Genomic DNA, 16,911 nt, shown 5'->3' with positions numbered 1-16,911 from the left:
TACTCGATGACCCAATATTAAGTGAAATCACTTCAGTGATACTGGTAGAGTGTAGAAATGTCTTTTAATGCAAACCTTATCGACTGACAACTAGTAGCAGTGAAGAAGTACAGTGGAGCTAAGTTCAGGATAATGTCCCCTGCTGGGAAGGAAATGTCCTCTTTGGAGGGCGAGGTTTCTGAAGATACTGTCTGAACTAAATATTTCCTACTTAAAAATTGCAGGAATTTCATCCCAGCCATTCTGTCTGGTTTCTGAAAGGGCACTTGATGATGAGCAATGGAATTTAAAATGAGAAGATTTTTCTTTTCCCACTGTAGTGTCTCTACTAGTCCCAGCACAGTCATATTTTAGTGAGTCGATGCCCACACATCTCCTGTGGTCAATTAAAGTGTAAAACTGAAGAGGAAGTATTGCAAGTATGAGAGAGCATTGAGAGGAATGTGAGGTGGAAAGCTGTGGAAAAAAGTCCAGAGCTTCAGGAAGGTGGATTTGGGTCTGATGTGTGTGAACTGGAGGGAATGTATGTGCGGAGAGCTGGTGAATGTCCCCAGGGAAGCTGACTGAGCAATCACTGATTTAGTCTGATGTCCAAATAGAAAAAATAAAGAGGAAAACAGAACTGTTTCAAGTAGAACTGAAACAGAATAATGGAGAGGTTTCAAGTGATGGGGCAAAGAGAGTGGGAATGAGTTTGCTAAAGCAAACATATTTTTTTTCAAGTCAAAAATGAAAAATCTTCCTTCAGTTATTTAACTTTGTTTAGTGTTTTGCTTTCAAGTTGGTTTTTTTCCTAAGAAAGGCATTTCAAACTGAAATTTGATATTATTTGTTTTATTCATGTTCTAACATGTTCCAAAGTTAAGCATTTCATTTTCAAAATGTTGATCTATAAAAAAAAATCCAACATTTAAAATTTTTGTCGTTTAAAAGAAACTGATAGCTGAAACCGAATAGAAAGAAAATAGAGGTTTTACTTCACTTAGTCCACAGAGAAACTAGCTACCAATCATACAAATTTACTAGTTGATAATTTACCAAAGGGTAAAATTTCTGAGTACTTACTGTGAAAGCTAATGTTTATCCATAGAATATATTTTTTGTTTTCATGATTTTTTGCTAAGAAGCTATAAGAAGAAAGTGAATTAATACTAAAATTTGCAAAACTATATTCTACAAGTAAGGAATTAGGAAAATGTGGGGTGCCTGTGAAATATTATTTCTGTGGTGATGTTACATGGTTTAATTAAATGATCGCTTCATGCACAGTGGCCCTCCTAGAGAAATGAGTCACTCGTTTGTACTGAATGGGCTTTTCTTAGGACCCTTTCTTTTTTAGCTGAAATATATGAATACATGTTTGTGATGGATTGCAAGGCAAAAAGTGATTTCATGGGGTTAGGGAACATTACATGTCGCCTGAAGAACCAAGAAATCAGTTTGCTTCTGCTACAGTCTTTCATATGATTCTGGGCAAGACTCTCAAGCCCAAATGTCCACAGTTGGCTCTGCTGGGTTAGGTATTCTCTAGAAACATCTACAGTGCTACGTGGCACAATGCTCTCTGTCTTCAGTCTACTTCTGTATTGCAGATTAGGCACCCAAAATTTCTAGACTAGAGTTTTAACTCTGGGCCTCAATAGATTTGTTTTCAATGTAAAATACTAAAAAGTCATGTCCACAGTACCACAGGACTGCCTGCGACAGATAATGTTTTTATTTGTTGCATCATTCTAGTGGCACATAGTAAGAAATATCAGGCAAAATCTACTGATTGTAGGAGATAAAAATGCATAGTGATTATCTACCTTTCCTCTAAATAAGACTGGCCTCTACAAAAACTAAGTATTTGATCATTAAAGAGAATATCCTTATATCTAAAAGCAGGACACTGAATTACAGTTACACGGGCAGCCTCGATTATTGATGGCATTGGCTGATTTTTGATCGGTTGATAAAACCACCTCATTGCTCTTTGCACACCACTTCTCATTTTAATGTGTAATAATAAATATACATGTTAAAGTAGTCTGATACTTACATGAAGATTAACACGTCCAGATGCGCCTCTTTACGCCAAAGTAATACTTACACATACAGAAAACAGAGAAAAATTAGGAATATTATCAGCATAGATATGGAACCTATTATCAAATTACCGAAGGAAGTGGTGTGTGAATTTGATTATTGCCGATGTTGTTACTTATTTGTATTGCCACAGCTTCGACAAGCACTCAGACTGTGAGAGCTCTCAGACACGCTGCATTAGACGTAGCATAAATGGAAAAAGACTTTTCCTGCTTCCAGAGAACTTACTATCTAAGCATAAAACATAAAGCAACAAGGCAGCGCAGCTAATGGCGGCACACGGCAGCACTAGGAGTACTGGTCAGCACAATCGCAAATACTGTCCAAGTTTTTCTAATGTATCAGGGGAAACAAAATCTCTAAGAAGCAGTTAGAAAACAAGTGAGATAGCTAGCTTTGTGGCTTTTAGAAAGAATTTCTTCCAAGTGTGAGAGGAATCATGGAGGAAAAAAAAAAAAGCAAAGAGATGCATTTCGAACTTTAAGAGTTGGCACTAGCGACTGGCATCATATGCCAGGCTGACATGGGTGTTGAGCTCTTGACAGTAAGAAAGTGACGACTGGCAAGATGGGAAAGGGCAATGGGAGAAGCCTTAACATGAAGACAAGTAGCTTAAGTTTGGTAGTAGAGGAGAGGCTGCCAGAGGAAGAAAGTGCTATTGCCACAGTGCCTGAAATGTCCAAAGTGGCAGGCTGTAAAAATGCAACCTTTGCAGGAACAGGCAGGGAGGTTATAAGCCACGTAAAACCGAATTGATAGGTTTCTTTAGATATTCTTTTACTTTCTATGATAGAATTCCTTCTGACAGACATTACAAGTTTATTGTTCTGAGATTATTTTGAGAACTCTTTATTTTATAATGAAAAAATATAAATGCAGAGCTCTAGTTTTGCCAGCACATGAGCTATAGATATCTGCTGCTGCTTCTTTATGATTTTCCATTTCTTTATGATTAGTGTGAAAGCAGAAAAGCTGTATTTTTACAATATGCATTTACAAAAGGTTTCACTCCTTTTCTTCCCAATACTGAATGTTTCAGAAGGAGGAACTATAGCTGTGTGCTTTAGAAAGCTTCCAAAAATATGCATGTTATAAAATGAAGCTGGTTAGAACTATTTCCTTTTCCATTTTGCCTTGTTACAGCTTTTCTCTGAGTCAGCAAATGTTAGAGACGGCATCAGTGCTGAACTGGGATTTAGGTTTTCTAAGATTCTGCCCTTTTGTCTGAATCCAGGGACTTACTATGATATCATCAACACATCATAAGTATTCAGTAGTCTGATGACAGTTTTAGCTTTTAAAAAATCCTGCCGTTATACATCTTCTGTTGAAAGCTTTGATGAATACACTGTTTCAGATCTAGTCTTGATCCAATGTAATTCAGGAGAAGTAATGCAGAATCAGACATGCTGTGTGCAATTACACTGCCATGAAATTAGCAACACAAATGTTGCACTGATATGGTAGTAGCTGAGGATTAAAACATGAAGATAATGAATGCAAAAGTGATTTAATTTTGGTTTTCATCCTCCATTATACTTCATTTTTCTATATTTAAATTCCTAGGAAAAAAAAAAAAACAAAACCAAAAAGATTTCATACATCCAGAAGCTTTGAGTATTTCAACATCACCTTAACTAATATACACAGTATTTAATAGACAACTGAAAGAAAACACAAACAAAACTTTGAAAGCATATGATGGAAGGGTCTATAGATGTCCAACCTTGTGTCAGGGCCAAAACTGTCTCCACTGATGGTGCTTCTCCAATGCTGAGGTGAGATGTGTAAAAGAGTACAGAGTCCCACTCAAGCTGCCATGTTTCTGCATGCACATATGGAAGTCACATTGTTCTGAATATGAGATGAATATCATAGAATCCAAATTTAGGTCACTAAGGGACTGAAATAAATTCTGTTCAGAACTGCTATTTGAGGGCAGAATTATCTGATAGACAATTCTTTTTGTGTATAATTTTTACTGAAGATACTCAGAGTTTTCCATATTTAGTTTCTAGTGATTCAAGAACTCCATATATTCAATGTAATTTATTTCATTTTTTTTAAAAAAAAAAAAACACAAAATCTGGTTTTAATGTGTTTTGAACTTTTCTCAAGTAAGAAAAATAAACACACCTGAACAGAAAATATTTGCAAATCCAGAATGAGGATAATTTGAATATCCCGAAATAGCGTAAATGTTAAGTTAAAAAATTGAATTCTGGTCTAGCAAAGTCATCAATACAAGAGTATCAATAATACAATCTGTGGTAAAATTTCCGATTGCTCTGTCAGTATATATGAATGCTTGTTTTTTTGTGTCACTTCCTTGGTTTTCCTAAATGGAAGTCTCTCTAGAGAGGATTGGCTTTCTGCATTGTATTTCTTGTAACCTTTTAAAAGGTAATGCTGATAGGTTACAATGCAGTTAACATGCCTGAATATTAACAGAACTCTTGATTATAGTTGGCATAGTGCAGCCGGTCAGGCACCAGATGGAAGGATTAAAATAAGATCTCTACTTAGTAAGCTATTGGAGTTGCCATACTCTTTCGTCTTCATACCTTATACCTGGACAGTGGTGTGGTTATAGAGCTGACCTACTCTTTATCTGTGTCATTCCTCAGCAAAATAGTAGCTAAGAAGTATCCCTAAAGTCTGGAGGAAGAGGAGCGTATAGCTTACTTCCCAACTCGCACCTTTCTTCTTCCTGGCTTCCTCCATCATCAGATTGCCCTGCTTTTCCTAAACAGAAAGAGGACTCTTGAGTTCTTAGCAGCACAGGGGAATCCACATGAGATTATACCAAATACATACCACAGTACCATATAATATGGGAAATTAGCATTTTCAACTCATGCTGTTTCTTTCACACAAGAATCTTGGTTTGAATGCCTAGCAGTATATCCCATTTCAACACAACCAACAAATACCAAACTATTCACTAAGAAGTTACATTCCGTTGCAATGAAAACACATGATAAACCCTAAAAACAGAGTTCAAATAGGAAATAATGTTTAGAAACACCGGTCCAAAACTAACTAGACTTACATACATTGTTCCTCAATAATAATACACCACTTATATTGCTGTAAGTGAGATGTTCTAAGAATACCTGAGAAGGAAGGATTGTGTTCTCTAATTACCTGATGTAGTTGGAAAAAGGACACATGCTTTCAGATATGAGGTTCCTTCATCAGGATCCTCAGTCAGGTATGATAGGAAAGTGTTTCCATTAAAAAATAAGGTATCACTTGATAGGGAAAGTGAATATATATTTTTTTTTTTTTTTTTTAATTGTACTAAGAAGCACTAGAACATCCAAAGTTTTTGTGAAATCAGGGAGGGAAAGAGCTCTATGTTTAGGCTGGAAAGACCCAAGAAGTTGTGGACTAAACTGATAATTTTTTATAATATGGAGCTCCATAGTGTCTGCATGTACACAGAGAGGTTGTACCCCCATGGTGAACGTGTGATGTGCCTCTGTTAGGCTTACTAATCCAGCTCTTCAGAGGAAACTCCTATGATTCCAAACCTCTGAGCCACTTCAAAGAACTACTGTTTTAAAAAGTATCAAAGATGTGCTGGGGAAGAAAAAAAAAAAAAGTTTTATCCTCTGAATAGAGAACGGTACCTGTCCAGTGGTCCTAAAGAAAAGTAACTGGCAGAGTATTGTATAGAGTGGGCTATATTTAGGCCAGAAGAAGTACTCATTTTAGCATTTGCAGCCCCATGACACACCAAGGCCTTTGTACTATTAGAAAAAGAAAGGGAGAGTTCCCTCTGGCTGGAACAAATCAGCGCTTGCTTCTGGTGCTGAACATCCCCGCTGCCATTCAGAAAACAAGAACACCTCTTACCAACGACCTGGGAAGCACAAGCCCCCAGCACAGAATAATCTTTACTGTCTCACACAAGTACAAACAAAACAAAACAATTTTTAAAACATTATTTGCAATTTTTCTGTGAAAGAAACATGATATGCATAAACTCTTTACAAGCAAAGGAATACCAAGTATAGTTTAACAATTTTCTGCAGAATACGTGGAATAGTTCAAATACAATAGCTGTTGTAATGGCACTCATTTGGAGCAATCTGCCCACCTCCGTCATGACTTCACTGTTTGTAGTGTATATCAATAAAACCAATGAGCCAAAGCATCATGCACTTTCCTTTCTGGAAGACAAGGCACCAGCATGAGTTTTTAAATATATGTGCGTGTTTGTTATAAACAACACATACATTAGCGAGGATATTTCAGGATCTTGTGGTGCAGCTTTTCTATGCTAGGGCAAAACAATTAGACTTAAAATTTCTATTTGCAAGAAAGATATATCACTGGATTGTCCTGTAAATATCTTCAGCTACTGTTTATTTTTAGGCTTCTACAATTATGCCATATATGATTTCATTATTAGGGTTAGCAGAACCATGGCTAATGGCATCAGTATCATGGCTACAGCAAGCTTTGTGAATTCTCCCTGCCAGTTTTCTGCATAACTACACTTATGTCACTCAAGCAGCACAGGGGTACTCTAACAATTAATTGTAAACCAGGGGGAAACTTTTAATGGACCTCTTCTTGAGATCTTGCGTTAAAAAAAGAAAAGTTCCCATGAGTGAAGTATAAGTTGGCTTTTCCAGGGGGAAAAAAAGGAATGAATTACATTTCTCTTCTTGTCCTTTAAATGAATAGCATAGTTTGGGTGAAATTATCGGGCAATTGCATGCCTTTTATGCAGATAATGCTATTTGATGAAAGCGGTGTTTTGATCTGCTGAGGATAATACAGATCCAGGGTTGGATTCATTGGTGAGAGTAAAGCTGTCTTCTGTGATAACTTCATCTCAGCATGAGGTCAGACGGGGAAAACTGGGATGGGGGATTAAAAAATGACACAGTCGGAGCAGTATTCAGTTCCCTGCTGTGCTCCTGGCTGCACACTATAGCTTATGTTTCTGATCTGTTATGGTATTGTCTGCTTTTCTCTCCCAGAGCAGAAAGAGATTGCTTAAAACTTTTCTTTTTTCAGCTAGAGGGATTAGTTGAGTGCAGCTTTTTTAATTAAAGAAACTGTATCTTTTTCAATGTAATTTAAGGCTGTACAAGAAGGCCATCAGCATTCATAACTTAGCACTATTACCTGTAACAAAGCCTAGTCGCTCATTTTACATTCACAACAAGAAATCGCTATTAAGAGTTTTGAGGGTTAAAAATTGATAATTTGCCCTTCGATTGAAAGAATCACAGTTAACCATTATCTCCTAAAAGTTTTCTGTGGAGGAACTTCAGACAGCTTTACTGTTAGTTTATCTGGGCTTTCTTAATTAAATCTCCATGACTTCAGGAGAGTGGTTAAAAAATATTCTGATATATGGAAACAGACCTAAGTGTATTTTCTCAAAAAAAAAATTTTAAAATACCTCCAAATATTAAAATGGCACCTATTGAAAATGTCTCTGTAATACCAACAACTTCCTCTTTAGATACACGTTTATTTTCACTCAACAGATTTTCTAAAAATATAACTAGTATCTTTTTAAATTAGTAATAACATGCAAATAATTGTCACACGTTCATGATACCTAACAATGGTCAGTGTGTATTCATGTCTGTAGATGTGTGTTTATGCATACATGTGTGTGTGTATGTATATCTATATTCATATATACATACACAAATATATTCATAGATAGATAGATATACATCCACATACACTTATATATATTTTTCAGCTCAGAGAGTTATATTTACAGCTCATTTTAAACAAGGTTAATGGCTAAAACCTTCAAATGTTTCAAATAAGGCCCATATGGTGATCACTTTACAAAGCATACAGGGACTGTGCTTAGGTTGCAACATACACATTTCCAACTAAATTCCATGCCAGATCAATTAGAAACAGTTCTCCTGAGCAGACAGGAACAAACACAGATTGTTACCACTCTACTGCCTGAACTCTTGTCTTCCAGGAATGAAAGCAGTCATCTTGAATACAACATATTTTACTACCATCATTCTAAGAAATTTTTTTAAACCAGTTATATTTGAATAAAATTTCTGTTTAGGCACATCAGACAGAACAATTAACATCCAAATTATCAAAATAAAATAGCAGATCGTTGTCCATCATTAGAGCTTTCAGTTAGAGAGGGATCTTTCCCAGACTGCGTTTATTAGTGATGTCTTCTACTAGGAGGAGTAAATGGCAGGGGAGGAGAAAAAAAAGGAAAGAAACAGACAACAGCAAAGCACACTCAGCTTCTTTTTTCCTCGTTCTATCTGTTTATCTTTTCTTTTCTTCAAAGAATTTTTTCTGTAGATTTCCTTTATTTAAACAGTTAATTGGTGGAATTTCTTATGATTTTTTTTTTCACATATCTTTCAGCCAGAAAGCTATAAAAGGGGGAAAAAAAAAAAGTTAATTATGGGTATGAAGCTTATTTAAAACAAGGCCTCTTTCTTCTTGTAAAAAACATAAATTCTGAATAAATGTGACTTTATTACGTAAACCTCTGCATGCACATATAAGGTCTGTATGTTGACTTCTAAATCGCTATAAATACTCTGCATTCCTCATGCTAATGGAAAGTGTGGATAGTTACCCCCAGCTATAGTTTGCTGGGAAAGTGTTATACCAGCGAACACAAATCTTAAATTTTTCATGGCCTCGTGTACTAATTCACAGTGATGGCAATAACGGCGTTTTGTGATGGCTCCTGCTTATGAATATAAGGTGATTAAAATGATTATGTGCTTGGTTTTAAGGCCACAAGTTTAGCTCAGGCAGTAGTTCCTAATGCAGTATTAACACCGTATGAAAGGCATTTTTGTATTCCAAATCATATGCAAACTCCTTCAGGTTCTTTCCTAAGAACCCAATGAAGAGGGTCAGCAGTTGCGTGCAGCTGAAGTGAGTCATTTTCACCAGAGGTCAGCTTCCCATATAGCTTTGTTTTATGCAGTGGAACACAAACTAATGTAGTGGAAAAGCATGACCCCCATTTAAAGGTTGATTTGTATGATAATCAGTACATTTAGTGGCTTCAGAATGAATGTGTGTAAGGCCCTATCTTGCTTTAATTAAGGTAATTAAGACATATTTCCCTCTGCAGACAGCTATTTAATTTTATGGCTTTGTCAGTGATCAGATTAGAATATTTTCTTTACAATTTTACCACAATTCAATACTCGGGGACAGTGCCTTTCTCGATCAGCTTCTGGCAGCAGAGCACACGGGTGTAAAAACTGGCGAGACGGCTCGGCTATTTCCGCGGAATTTCCACATTTTAGCTACCTGTGTCCCCCCACACCTTCTTCGGCGCGTCCCCGGGGCGCTGGGCCCCCCCCGACCCCGACGGCGCCGCGGAGCGGCCCGGCCCCTTCTCCCCAAAGTTTCCCCGTCCCCGAAGCAAGGCGGGGGAGGGTGCGGTTTTCGGGCAGGGATTACGGCAGAGCGCGGTCACGGCCGGCTGGTCACCTTCTGACCCGGCCCAGGCACCTTCCTGCCCGCCGCGGTTCGCTCCCGGAGCTGCGAGCGGCGGGGGCTGCGCGGGGGCTGCGCGGGGGCTGCGCGGGGGCTGCGCGGGCTCGGCTGCCGCCCCGCCCGGGCGGCCGGGGAGGGAAGTCGGGCACCTCCGCCGCGTTCTCCAAAGCGGCCACTCGAGCAGCTGCTTAACTCGGTCCCTGCCCGGGGCTCGCACGGGAACGGGAGCCGTGGAGCTGATCGCGTGGAGAGCAAATGGGAATAGTTGCTGCCGTGTTAGGATCAGCCGGCAAGACTGATGGAAGAGTCAAAAGGAGCTCTTATTTACATATATATATTTTTTTTTTTTTTAAATTAGGGCTATGATTTTGAAGTGTCCTGACGCAGGGTACTGTTGCTGGCTGTCTCCATCACGTAGGGGCAGTCACTACCCAAGCTGCACTAAACCGCACCTTGCCGCTTCCCCCGAATGAGAACGGGAGGTTAGAAACACTTTCTTCCTCCAGGAGCTGTAGGTCAAGGGCCTTTAACAAGGCAGAGGGTTTGAGATCGGTTATTTTCAGTCACGCGAGTATCCTGAAGAGTGTGGAGTCCTGGGAGCAAAAAGGGCTGCTGGCGAAGCCCGAGTTACCGATCAAGTACTGAAGGACACATTAAGAGCAGTTTAAGAAGTTTGGAAAGAACGTGACAATGTCTTGAATTTGTCTCATCTTTTGGTGTTAGTGGTAGATTAGTGCAGGAGCCGGCTTGTCTTGCATCAGAGGACGTCCTGCGCTCTGCTTTCACTAACACCTACCAAAAAAAAGATTTACACATTAAAAAAAAAAAAAAAAAGAGTCTCTCTAAGTCGATAAGGAATGAATATCCTTTTGTTCTTTCTCTACTAAAATAGGAAGCTTATTGGCAATCCAAAAGAGTAAGGAAGGGCTGGACTGTGATTTTAGAGAGTTTAGTCACATATAGTAGTTGACATTAGGAAGATACTGTCCTACAAAGCTCTAACACAAATGTGACTGCACACTTTTCAAATTAGTTTAAACTCTGAAGGCTGAAATTTAATTAAACTTCTGTAAGCCTGGTAAGGCTGCTTAGTTATGTTTCAGTAAAGAGCACCAAAATAACTTACTCTGAACTTAAATGTGTATTAATAAGTAGTGGATGTTTGTTGTTTATCCGGTGGGCTTTGCACAAGGAATTATATAATCTTTCTATTTATAATAGAGGAGCATCTTAACTCACTGTATTTGGAGGCTGTAAAAGGTTCAGCTTAGTACTAGATGAATGGAATGAGCTAAGGTAATGCGAATGCTGAAGTAGCAGTGCAAAAATATACCACTTTATATGTCTGCATTTGCAAAATAGAATTTTAAATTTTGTGTTAGAGGACTGTAAGCCAAAAAGAAAACCATATGTAAAGCCCTGACTCCAAAAGATTTGCCTTTAGTGTAGCAGAAATGCTATTTTGTGTACTCTGCAACAACAATTACAGCGTTCGGCGTAAGTTCAGGGTTAAGATTATTCTTGTTTGTCTAGCTATATATGTTTTGTAACAGCATTGCGTGCGATTCACATTCTTACACTTCGAGTGCTTTCTTATAAGGACTGAAACCTTCGTAGGATGTTTTATTTGAAAGACAAGGTCATGACGATTCCAGTTCTACCTATATCGTCTGGGCACTTACCTGCACAGACAGAACTCTATCTAGAGGTCTCTGTGACTCCTGCCTTTTAAAATGAAATCCCGCCGCTTCAGAGTCACCCCCAAAGTCAGTGCAGATTATTCATTTCCATCCCATTGGTTTAGCTTTGGTATCTTCAAAAGAACTTTTCCAAACCTGTATTTAAAAGTAGTTACTAAGTAATACCATATCTTTCCTAGGGATGGAAACAAGTTATTTCCGCTGTAAAATACCTGTTTTGTTTTCTACGTGCTCAATATTATGAATGACACATTGGCTGTCCGCTTAAAAACGCTTGAAACATTTGTGGTTTTCTATTACACTTGCTGCACAACGGTGCTGTGCGCTGCTGGCTATTTGTGTGTGTGTGTGCGCGAGCAGTATCTGCTGTAATTCTCAAATGCTGATCTCAGCACTGTGGGATCAGTTTAAATACCCAGGTACCTCGCCTCTCAGGTCGAGCCCAGCAAAGTACAAACGCAACGGAAAACAGAGGGGTAAAACACTCGCATGTGAGATAAAACCGCGGGGCTGACCATAGATACACCCCGGGCAACGCTCGTCCGTACCATCTGCAGGAACGTTTCTGTGACCAGGAGGTATTGCCAGTCATTTCGGGTCAGAGCAGTATAAGGGTTTTCCTTGGGAGCGTTTAAGACAACATAGTCGCGCATCTTTCATTACAGAGTCGGAGATGCGGCAGATAAATTTAAGTTTGGGAAGTGAAAGTGCTGCTGCAGCGGGTAGCCAGCTCAACCTTCAGATATCTAACTTCCCCGAGTGTTTCGCATCTCGTGTGTGAAACGCCTTTAAAGGCGTTTAAAAGGAGAAGATAAAGGAATAAAAAAAGAGAGCGGTCCTAGCTAGATACACAGGTAACATCTCAGCGTGCGAAAAGTTACAGCTACTACTTTGAGCCGAGAGGATGCCGAGGAGTCAGGGAGAAAAATAAGCAGAAGCGCCTTTGTACGCGAGGGAGAAACGGCTTTAAAAGCAGATGTTTAAGCTGTAATCAGGTCACTCGGCACCGGCTCCCGCCTAACTCCGAAAATTGCCGGGCTGCGGAGGAGAGGCCGGGCGGCGGGTGCCCGTGCGAGGGGCGGGCTGCCGGGCCGGGGAACCCCGCCGGCACCCACCGGCCTGCCCGGGCGCGGGGCTGCCGGGCGGCCCCACCGCCGCTGCCGCCGCCGCCGCCGCCGCCGCCGTGCCTGCGCTCCGCCGCGCCGCGCCGCCGTGCCCCGGCTGCCGGCAGCGGGCGAGGTGCCTCGGCGGGCTGGCCGCGGCGCCGGCTCTGCTTGGCGCGGCGCTGCAGGGAGTCGCGGATTATTTCCCCCAAATTCTTCCCCTCCTCTCATAAAAATAAATAGGTCCCCGCGGAAAACAAAATACGGCGGACGGAAGCTTTCTGCCTCCGCCGGGAGGAGGGAACGCGTAATGAAGCCGTGTAAGTTCATTAGTGTTTGCAATCAGGAGCACGCAGACACCTTCATCAGGGCAGAAAGCTGCGAAGAGCCATTCATCAGCCTGAAGTGCTGCTCGCGGATGACCCCTAAATCACCGCCGCCGTCGCGGATGCACTGATTGGGCACAGCGTGGGAGCTGCGCCGCGCCACGGCGCTCCGCGCGAACCGGCGGCGGGGACCGGGGCGGGGGCGAGGGGGGGCAGGAGGCAAAGGCGCTGCAGCCCAGCGGGCCCCGTCCCGGGGCGGTGCGGGCGAGCGGCGGGACTCTCCGCCGGGTCCTCCGCGTTACGGCGCAAGTAGGTGCTGGCGGCGGCGGCGGCTCCTCCCCGCGCTCCTCCCCCGCCCGGCACGTTGCCGTGCGCGCACCTTCACCTTTCCCTCCCGCAAGAAGGGCCAAACTCCCTGCCCGCCCCGGCGGGGGAGGAGGCGGAGAAAGTGAACTCCGCGGGGTGCGTAAGCCCCCGCGGCGGGGGGCGCGGGCAGCAACTCGTGGCCCTCCCCCCGCCCGGCCCCCGGCCCTCCCCCCGCTCCCTCCCGCCCTCCGCTCCCGCCCGCCCGGCCTGACAAAGTGCCGGTGTGCGCCGCTCTCTCCCGCGCTGCAGCCGGGGCGCGGAGGCGGCGAGGCTCGCAGCGCGCCCGCGGTAAGTGGCGCGCTCCGCTCCCCGCGCCGCGGGGGCGTCCGGCAGTGCGAGCCGGGGCCGCTGCCTTCCCCTCCGGCCGAGGGCGGGCTGGGGGCCGGTGCGCAGAGGACGGCGGAGGGTTTCCGCGGCCCGCCCTTCTCTCCTCCTCCCCCGCGGCGACACCGCTGGCGGCGGGACCTGCGGCGGCCGGGAGCCGCGGGGCGCCCGGGACGCGCGGCTGCGGCCGGAGCGCGGCCCCAGGTAGGGCTACGCGGGCGCGGGGGAGCCGGAGGGAGGGGCTGGGGACGCAACTTGGAGCTGGAAACTCCGCGGTGTGGGGCGGAAAATTGAGCGTGTGTGTGTTGGGTCTGTCAGCAGCGCTGCGCGGCCTCGGCGGCGCCCCGCGCGGGGCGGGGGGGGGGAGGAAGGGGTCTCGCCCTGGGGCGCAGCGCGGGTCCCCCCCGCCCGCGGCGGGCGCGCGCGGCGGGCGCGCTCCCGTCCGGCCGCGCGGGGCGGCGGGCGGACTCGGCACCGCAGCGGGTTCGGTCCTTTCCCACGTCGGCTTCGTCGCTCTCGGAAGATAAAGGGAAGTGTCCGTACTTCCGTCTGGTGAGCGCGGCGATGCGAAAGCTCATCCTAGTAAGTTGATGGTGGGATTTGAACTTCGCTCCCGTTACCTCAGGGCTGTGCGCGCGGGGCTCTCCCTCCCTCTGCCTGGCAGCGTGTTCGTCGCGCGGCTGCGGGCGGTGACGGGCTCCGCCGGGCGGTCCGGGACTCTGGAAGTGCTACCGGGGCTTCACCTGCGCTGCTGTTTAAACCGAGGGGGGGTGTGTGTTAGGAAAACCATCCAGGGTAGGGTCTTTAGTGACTTACTCAAGGAAGTGTAGTGAAAACAGTGTTACTGTTCAGCGAGGACACGTGGTGACCAAAAGAAACTGTGTCACTGTGGTTTGGGAAGAGAAAGGAGTGGTCTCCCTTACGGAATTACGAACACTTCTCTATCTGGTGGGGATTTTTTGTTAACGTGGACGTAGGCAGCGTTTCCATTGTTCCGTGGGCTTAAAAGTTTTATGTTGTGAAGTTGCTGTAAAGCAAAGTAACGGAACAAAATACACAAAGGCGTTTTTATGTGCTCACACACTGTTAAAAGTTTTAATAGGAGCTGTTTCTGTAAGATGTCACTTAGTTCTAGGCTCATCTAAATTTTTAGATTTTAACAGTTTTATTTTTGTACTTTCTAAGTTTCATGTGTCCTTTACATTAAGCTGTGCTAGTTGGATGCTTGTTTGGTTCTATTTGGCTGTTACCTGCTGCATTTTATATGTGCTGCTTCATGCAAAGTATTGTGCATTGTTCCGTTGGAGAGTTACAGTAATGTTCTGTGGATGCTTCCATCCTAAAATTCGGTCTAGTAAAGTACTGAAGTATAAGCATTGCTCATCTATGGTCAGTTATCTTACAGAAGAGTTAATTGTAAACACTTAAAAATACTCTGATGAAAAATGCAGCTACTCTTCCCTTCTAAAGTAATCCAACTGCTATTCAGAATTATTAATGCATTCAGTCTAGAAGATTGGTTTCCACATTGTATGTAAGGGAAGATTTTGGTTAAAGCGTACTTTGATGTAATGTAAGAATAGTTAGGAAGAATGGGCCCTATATGAGTATATATTAAATATATCACTTAAATTTGGGGAAAATACAATAGGTTGAGAAAAGTAAGATTATTTTGCAATTCCTAGCCTTGCCGTTATGAACTTGCTGGGTTACTGTCAATGGTCTGGTAGATTAGAGGAGGAAAAAAAGCCAACAGTACTGAAGCATTAGATGCATACATCAGATTAAAAGTGAAATGAGTTTACATGAGTGAACACTGAGATGAAAGATATTGTTTAGTGGAGAAAATACTTGACCGCGCTAAGAAGATCTTTTGTTTAATATTTATTGGAGGGAAAAAACCATTCAGAATAATGTTCATAATCCAGTTAGCAAGTTAAGACTGGTACTTCAGTCAAATCTCTTTGAGCCAGGAGTAATTATTCTCTTTTCAAATGGAAAAAGGAAAAAAGGATTTAGTAGTAGAAGCTAGATTTCAAGTTACAAATCAATCCACAATAGCTGCTTTTAATAAGGAGCTATTTGATACGAACCCCATCAATATCAGAAAATGAAATAAGTCAACCTGAAAGTACGTTTTTGTCATTTCCTAGCCCCAGCAATTAACATGTTATAGGCTTGGCTCAGTAAGATACAGAGTACCTTTAGCTCCAGTCGAAGTCACTGAGCCTTATGCAGTCTGATGCCCATGTAGATTGATGCAAAAACTCCCACCGACTTGCATCAGTTTTAGGTTAGGCCCAATAAAAACCGAGAACGCTCAGCAACTTGGAGGATCAGGTGCTGTTTGTGAAGGGGCATTGTGCTATATAGACTTAAAAGAAAACACCAGAGACTTATGCAAAAGCTTCAGGTCAGAAGTACTTTTAATTTTATAGTGATACTGTATTTACTGTAGTGAATGTTGCATATCTGTTATAGAAGACTCATCTCTCTGGCAGTGTAAAAAAAAAAATATTTAAATTCTTAAAGAGAAATCTTAAAATTGTTTTTTCAAAATCTTACACAAGTATGTTGAACATGTAAGATTTGGAGGCAGATTTGAACTGTTACTACACATTAGAGATTGTTGATCAGATTAGCATATGTATAGAATATTGCCTTTTAAGAATAACTTTATAATCTATTCTATTAAACGAATACACATAAACTCATTAGACTTACGGTTTTAGCAAATGTTGTGATAATGTGACTTTAGCTCCTGCAAGTTTGTGCAGCATGAACTACACAAGAAAAATTATCAGAAATAATTTCAGTGTGTTATAATAAAGACTTTGGTTTGATGAAACAAGTTTTTCTTTCCAGACTATCTGGTTAAATAAGTAAGTTCTTCCAGGATGCTTGCATGCAATTCTTCTTCATATGCTGAAGAGTATATTGTGATCTTAAAAGAAATTATTTAACTTTTTAATAGTGTAGTATTTTTTGCAAAGAGTTTTAGCTTGTGGTAAAACGTATCAGAAACTCAAAGTTAGAGGAGGTATCCATGCTGTCAGTTGAGCGATTAAAACGAAATAAAACCCAAAACATTTAATTTTTGGAGGTTACAGAGGCTTTAAAGTGTACCATTGTGAAAATGGGCTGCTTTAACAACCTTTCCTTTTCTTAGTTCTAAAACTGATTAATTGTTGTGTCTTATAAAACCTGATTTATTTCATACTTTTTTCATACCAAGCATTACCATTATGAAGCTCTCCTTATAATTGAGATTAATGTTTCTGAGCAAAGAAGTGGTTTGGAGGGCTGCATTCATTTTGAGTGCTGTTCTAATCAATTTTAGATACAGCATTTCACAATGTATCAGTCTGCATCCAAACCTGCCTTATTATCTGGAATTAACTTGTTAGTGATTGATAGCAAGCCTGCTCTATCTCCAGAGGTGATTTGTTTCAAAACAAGTGTTAGGGCTTCCAAGAATTTGAGTACAGGGTCAGGCGACTCAGGTGCCCTTTCCGT

Source organism: Tauraco erythrolophus, chromosome 5 (assembly GCF_009769465.1).
Source record: "Tauraco erythrolophus isolate bTauEry1 chromosome 5, bTauEry1.pri, whole genome shotgun sequence".
NCBI classification, from domain to species: domain Eukaryota; kingdom Metazoa; phylum Chordata; class Aves; order Musophagiformes; family Musophagidae; genus Tauraco; species Tauraco erythrolophus.
This window is presented reverse-complemented; position numbering follows the sequence as displayed.